Source organism: Penaeus chinensis, chromosome 26, assembly GCF_019202785.1.
Source record: "Penaeus chinensis breed Huanghai No. 1 chromosome 26, ASM1920278v2, whole genome shotgun sequence".
In the NCBI taxonomy this organism is placed as follows: domain Eukaryota; kingdom Metazoa; phylum Arthropoda; class Malacostraca; order Decapoda; family Penaeidae; genus Penaeus; species Penaeus chinensis.
The window spans coordinates 903,767-911,171 of record NC_061844.1 but is presented as its reverse complement, the minus strand read 5'-3'; positions in this window follow the sequence as shown (position 1 = coordinate 911,171).

The following is a 7,405-nucleotide window of genomic DNA, read 5'->3' as shown; positions in this document are numbered from 1 at the left end:
TCACCCGCCATTTGCGCCTCGCCCACTTGACTCTAGTGCGACTTCATAAGCCGTGACCAAAGCCATACGAGCCGCCAAAGACAGTGTTACGAACTAATGTGAACATGGTTATAAAAATAACCAAAGAACGTATTTTAAACCAAGTCTCGTTACTTGGATGGAGTTGAAGTCTCCGAGAAAAAAAAAAAAATATATATATATTTTCTAAGTCCAATACCGTAGAGAGTTACAGCCCGAAATGCACAATTTCCATGCAAATTGTACATTGCTAATTTTCCTATGTATTCTTTCCTTTATTATTTTTTAAATATTCTATCTCTTTGGCGACGCTTCCAAAGTGTCAATATAACCCCTGAAGAGAGTAATGGTTGTTACATATTTTGGGTGTTTGTTTTTCTCCCCCTCTCTCTTTTCATGGTAGTTCGGGTCCTTTGGGTTGTTTGGGCTACCGAACTATCGGGTTGGTCTTCCGAAGCTTTGCCTATCTTCTTCTTTTCGCGCCATGCTTATGGGGAAGACAGTTCGGTCCTGACTTCTATGCTGGACAGTGGTTCCGCTCCCGGTATTATGCTCGCTTTGGATTTACTTCGTCTTGGATTTACCTTGCTGTGGATTTGCCTCGCTTCACGCCAGAATTAACGAATCCGTGATTTGTTTTGCAAGATAAGTATTCTTATGGTTGTGTGTGGAAGACACCTGGTCTCTGTTGGACTTTGGCGTGTGTCATGCTGCATTACTATTTGCAGGGTGCACTCTCTTCCACAAAAACCCAAAGCAGCCCTTTGATCACAAAGGATCAGAGCATAAAAGGACCACTCACTTAGAAGGAACACTGCTTGAGGATCCGTACCTCCAGTGTGCCATTTCCTATTTTTAAGCTAAGTTATTACTTAGTTTTTGTTGTTGTTGTTGTTTTTACAATTGGTTGTTTCTTGTTTTTTTTTTTTTTTCCTTTTCCCCAGCTTGAGGATCCGTACCTCCTGGGAGAAAGATCTTCCACATTCTCGCCCGTATTTTTCGGGCCGTTTTTAGCTTGTCTTTGCCGTTTTGTTTATTTGTTTTACTTTGCCTTGGTCGATTCCTGCCTGACCTTGTGGGTGTTCAGGCAGTCTTCGTGATCTATGCCCTTGTGGTGTTTTATTTTTCTATTTGGCTTCCGACGCTAAATTGTTTCTTACACCACGTTTTCCTTTCGTTACACAAGTGTTTTTATTCAGAGTTCCTCAGCACTATTCTTTTTATGTTAACCTCCATTCTGGGTTGGAGATTAACTTGTTTAAATTAGGGTTAGTGTATTTTTTTTTTTTTTTTTTTTGTGCTAATATTTTGATTAAAAATACTTACGAGTTGGGATACCAACTTAGCGGTAAATGTTCGTGAGTTATTTTTTTTAAACATCTGGTGTTGATTTCCACGTACATCACCCCCGCTGTGATTAAATTGGTGATGTACGCAACTATCAATTTCTCATGACTGAATCATTTGTAGACCTCCCTAATAAGTGTAACCTTTTAAATAAACATCATACCGTCATAGAACTTTCACTCAGTCCCAGTCAGGAAAACAAACGACATCTGTGTTAAGTTCTGGTTTTGACTAAAGCTGAATGCTTAACTTTCTTGGACTTGGGTCTCCTAAACAGCACATTGCTGGTTACTCTATCTCGCAACCCTGAAAGGCTGTAAAAAGGCTAGACAAATCAGAGTATATTAAGCTGATATCCTAGAATAGATTATAACTTTGCTACACCTGGGTTCCCACTGCCAGCAGGTGGATGCTCAGCCCGAAAGGAAGAGGAAGAATTTTATGATCTTGCATTTTTCTTCCATACACGTCCACGCAGACACTCAGCCTACGCTATCTCCCTTTTCACATTTACACACTTACACATCCAACATTCAGCACACATATTCTGTATTTTCCTTCCACCCCTTCTCATACAACATTCACACCCCCATACACAACACACACGGTTCCCGAACCTACTAATCGGGTGGTGGCAGCGTGACGTAGGCCTGGAACCTTACATCTGTTCACTGCAGACGATCTTTTCCTAAATATTTTTATTCATATTCTCGACGAGACGCATAAAAATCTACTTGGTCTACGCCCGCTACACCATTCGTCCATTTTTTGCAAAGTCCAAATTTGACATCGGTGAAATGTCCAAATATTCCATATACCTAACCTAACCTGAAGTCCAAATTTGACATCGGTAAAATGTCCGATTTTTCTCAACAACTAACAAAATTCCGAAAATATTTCTATTCGTCCATTTTTTCTAAAGTCAAAATTTGACATCGGTAAAATGTCCGATTTTTCTAAACACCTAATAAAATTCCGATATTATTTACCGTTCGTCCATTTTTTGCAAAGTCTATATTTGGCATCGGTAAAATGTCCGATTATTCTCAACATCTAACAAAATTCCAATAATATTTACCATTCGTCCGATGTCAAATTTGGACTTTTGAAAAAATGGACTAATGGTAAATATTATCGGAATTTTGTTAGGTGTTGAGAAAAATCGTAAATTTTGTAAAATTTTGACTTTGCAAAAAATGGACGCATGGTAAATATTATCTGAAATTTGTTAGGTGTTGAGAAAAATCGGACATTTTGTCAAAATTTAACTTTGCAAAAAATGGACGAATGGTAAATATCGGAATTTTGTTAGGTGTTGAGAAAAATCGGAATTTTTGGCAAATTTTGACTTTGCAAAAAATGGACGAATGGTAAATATTAAGTGTTGGGAGAAATCGGATATTTTTGGACTTTGCAAAAAATGGACGCATGGTAAATATAATCGGAATTTTGTTAGGTGCTGAGAAAAATCGGACATTTTACCGATGTCAAATTAGTACTTGCCAAAAAATGGACAAATGGTAAATATTATCGGAATTATGTTAAGTGTTGAGAAAAATCGGACATTTTAAGGATGTCAAATTTGGACTTTGCAAAAATAGGACGAATGGTAAATATTATCGGAATTTTGTTAGGTGTTGAGAAAAATCGGACATTTTACCGATGTCAAATTAGTACTTGCCGAAATATGGACGAATGGTAAATATTATCGGAATTTTGTTAGGTGTTGAGAAAAATCGGACATATTACCTATGTCAAATTTGGACTTTGCAAAAAATGGACGAATTGTAAATATTATCGGAATTTTGTTAGGTGTTGAGAAAAATCGGACATTTTACAGATGTCAAATTTGGACTTGCCAAAAAATGGACAAATGGTAAATATCGGAATTTTGTTAGGTGTTGAGAAAAATCGGACATTTTACCGATGTCAAATTAGTACTTGCCAAATAATTGACGAATGGTAAATATTATCGGAATTTTGTTAGGTGTTGAGAAAAATCAGACATTTTGTCAAATTTTAACTTTGTAAAAAATGGACGAATGGTAAATATTATCGGAATTTTGTTTGGTGTTGAGAAAAATCGGAAATTTTGTCAAATATAAAATTTGCAGAAAATGGACAAATGGTAAATATCGGAATTTTGTTAGGTGTTGAGAAAAATCGGACATTCTACCGATGTCAAATTAGTACTTGCCAAAAAATTGACGATTGGTACATATTATCGGAATTTTGTTAGGTGTTGAGAAAAATCGGACATTTTACCGATGTCAAATTTGGACTTGCCAAAAAATGGACAAATGGTAAATATCGGGATTTTGTTAGGTGTAGAGAAAAATCGGACATTTTACCGATGTCAAATTAGTACTTGCGAAAAAATGAAGGAATGGTAAATATTATCGGAATTTTGTTAGGTGTTGAGAAAAATCGTACATTTTACCAACGTCAAATTAGAACTTGCCCAAAAATGGACGAATGGTAAATATTATCGGAATTTTGTTAGATGTTGAGAAAAATCGGACATTTTACCGATGTCAAATTAGTACTTGCCAAAAAATGGACGAATGTTAGATATTATCGGAATTTTGTTAGGTGTTGAGAGAAATCGGACATTTTACCGATCTCAAATTTGGACTTTGCAAAAAATGGACGAATGGTTAATATTATCGGAATTTTGTTAGGTGTTGAGAAAAATCGCACAATTTGTCAAATTTTGAGTTTGCAAAAAATGGACGAATGCTAAATATTATCGGAATTTTGTTAGGTGTTGAGAAAAATCGGACATTTTACCAATGTCAAATTAGAACTTGCCAAAAAATGGACGAATGGTAAATATAATCGGATTTTTGTTAGATGTTGAGAAAAATCGGACATTTTACCGATGTCAAATTTGGACTTTGCAAAAAATGGACGAATTATAAATATTATAGGAATTTTGTTAAGTGTTGAGAAAATAGGACAATTTACAGATCTCAAATTTTGACTTTGCCAAAAATGGACAAATGGTAAATATTATCGGAATTTTGTTAGGTGTTGAGAAAAATCGGACATATTACCAACGTCAAATTAGAACTTGCCCAAAAATGGACGAATGGTAAATATTATCGGAATTTTGTTAGGTGTTGAGAAAAATTGGACATTTTACCAACGTCAAATTAGAACTTGCCCAAAAATGGACGAATGGTAAATATCGGAATTTTGTTAGGTGTTGAGAAAAATCGGACATTTTACCGATGTCAAAATTGGACTTTGCAAAAAATGGACGAATTATAAATATTATCCGAATTTTGTTAAGTGTTGAGAAAAATCGGACATTTTACCAATGTCAAATTAGAATTTGCCAAAAAATGGACGAATGGTAAATATCGGAATTTTGTTAGGTGTTGAGAAAAATCGGACATTTTACCGATGTCAAATTTGGAATTTGCATATGGGCGAATTATAAATATTATCGGAATTTTGTTAAGTGTTGAGAAAAATCGGACAATTTACCGATGTCAAATTTTGACTTTGCCAAAAATGGACAAATGGTAAATATTATCGGAATTTTATTAGGTGTTGAGAAAAATCGGACATTTTACCAACGTCAAATTAGAACTTGCCCAAAAATAGCCGAATGGTTAATATTATGGGAATTTTATTAGGTGTTGAGAAAAATCGGACGTTTTGTCAAATTTTGAGTTTGCAAAAAATGGACGAATGGTAAATGTTATCGGAATTTTGTTAGGTGTTGAGAAAAATCGGACATTTTACCGATGTCAAATTAATACTTGCCAAAAATTGGAGGAATAGGAAATATTATCGGAATTTTGTTAGATGTTGAGAAAAATCGGACATTTTACCGATGTCAAATTTGGACTTGTCAAAAAATGGACGAATGGTAAATATTGTCGGTATTTTGTTTGGTGTTGAGAAAAATCGGACATTTTACCGATGTCAAATTTTGACTTTGCCAAAAATGGACGAATGGTAAATATTATCGGAATTTTGTTAGGTGTTGAGAAAAATCGGAAATTTTGTCAAATTTTGACTTTGCAAAAAATGGACGCATGGTAAATATCGGAATTTTGTTAGGTGTTGAGAAAAATCGGAAATTTTATCAAATTTTGACTTTGCAAAAAATGGACGCATGGTAAATATTATCGGAATTTTGTTAGGTGTTGAGAAAATTCGGACATTTTACCGATGTCAAATTTGGACTTTGCAAAAAATAGACGAATGGTTAATATTATGGGAATTTTATTAGGTGTTGAGAAAAATCGGACGTTTTGTCAAATTTTGAGTTTGCAAAAAATGGACGAATGGTAAATGTTATCGGAATTTTGTTAGGTGTTGAGAAAAATCGGACATTTTCCCGATGTCAAATTTGGACTTTGCAAAAAATGGACAAATGGTAAATATCGGAATTTTGTTAGGTGTTGAGAAAAATCGGACATTTTACCGATGTCAAATTAGTACTTGCCATAAATGGACGAATTGTAAATATTTTCGGAAATTTTGTCAAATTTTGACTTTGAAAAAAATGGACGAATGGTAAATATTATCGGAATTTAGTTAGGTGTTGGGGAAAATCGGATATTTTACCGATGTCAAATTTGGACTTTGCAAAAAATGGACGAATGGTAAATATTATCTGAATTTTTTAGGTGTTCAGAATTTTACCGCTAAAGGGAGAGAGAGAGAGAGAGAGAAACAGAGAAAGTGAAAGGGGGAGGTAGAGAGAGAGCGGGAGAGGCAGAGAGAGAGAAAGGGAGAGTCCGAGAGAGAGGGAGAAAGGGAGAGAGAGAGAGAAGCAAAGAAAGTGAGAGAGAAAGGGAAAGGTATAGAGAGATAGAAAGGGAGAGGTAGATAGATAGAGAGAGATAGAAAGGGAGAGGTAGAGAGATAGAGAGCGAAAGGGAGAGGTAGAGAGATAGAGAAAGGGAGAGGTAGATAGATAGAGATAGAAAGGGAGAGGTAGAGAGAGAGCGAGAGAAAGGGAGAGGTAGAGAGAAAGAGAGGAAGGGAGAGGTAGAGAGAGAGAGAGAAAGGGAGAGGCAGAGAGAGGGAGAGAAAGGGAGAGGTAGACGAAGAGATATATATATATAAAGGGAGAGGCAGAAAGAGAGAAAGGGACAGGTAGAGAGAGAGACAGAGGAAAGGAGAGGTAGAGGGAGAAAAAGAGAGAGACATAGGGAGAGGAAAAGAGAGAGACAGAGAGAAAGGGAGAGGTAGAAAAAGAGAGAGAGAGAGAGAGGGAGAGAGGGAGAGGGAAAGGCAGAGACAAAGACAGAGGGAGAGACTGAGAGAGAGAGAGAAAGAGAAAAGGAGAGGCAGAGAGAGAGAGTGACAGAAAGTGAGAGGCAGAGAAAGAGAGAAAGAGAGCGGCAGAGGGAAAGAAAGAGAAAAAGAAAGAGAAAGAGAGAGAGAAAGGGAGAGACAGAGACAAAGAGAGAGGTAGAGACTGAGAGAGAGAGAAAGGGAGAGGCAGAAAGAGAGAGAGAGAGAAAGGGAGAGGTAGAGAGTGAGAGTAAGAGAAAGGGAGAGGCAAAGAGTGAGAGAGAGAGAAAGGGAGAGAAAGAGAGAAAGAAAGAGAAATAGAAAGAGAAAGAGAAAGAGAGAGAGAGAGAGAAAGAGCGAGAGAGAAAAAGAGAAAGAGAGAGAGAGAGAGAGAATGTGAGGCAGAGAAAAGCCGAGAAAGAGAGAGAGAGAGACAGAGGGAGAGAGAAAGCGAAAGGCAAAGGAAGAGAGAGAGAGGGAGAAGGAGAGAGAGAGAGAAAGGGAGAGGCAGAGAGAGAGAGAGAGAAAGAGAGAGACAGGGATGTAGAGAGAGAGAGAGAGAGAGGGAGGGACAGGTAGAGAGAGAGAAAGAGAGAAAGAGAAATAGAGAGAGAGAGAGATAGAGATAGAGATAGAGATAGATAGAGAGAGAGAGAGAGAGGGGGGGGGGCAGGTATAGAGAAAGAGAGAGAGAGAGTGAGAGAGAGAGAGAGAGAGGGACAGGTAGAGAGAGAGAGAGGGAGAGAGAGAGAGAGAGAGAGAAAGAAAGAAAGGGACAGGT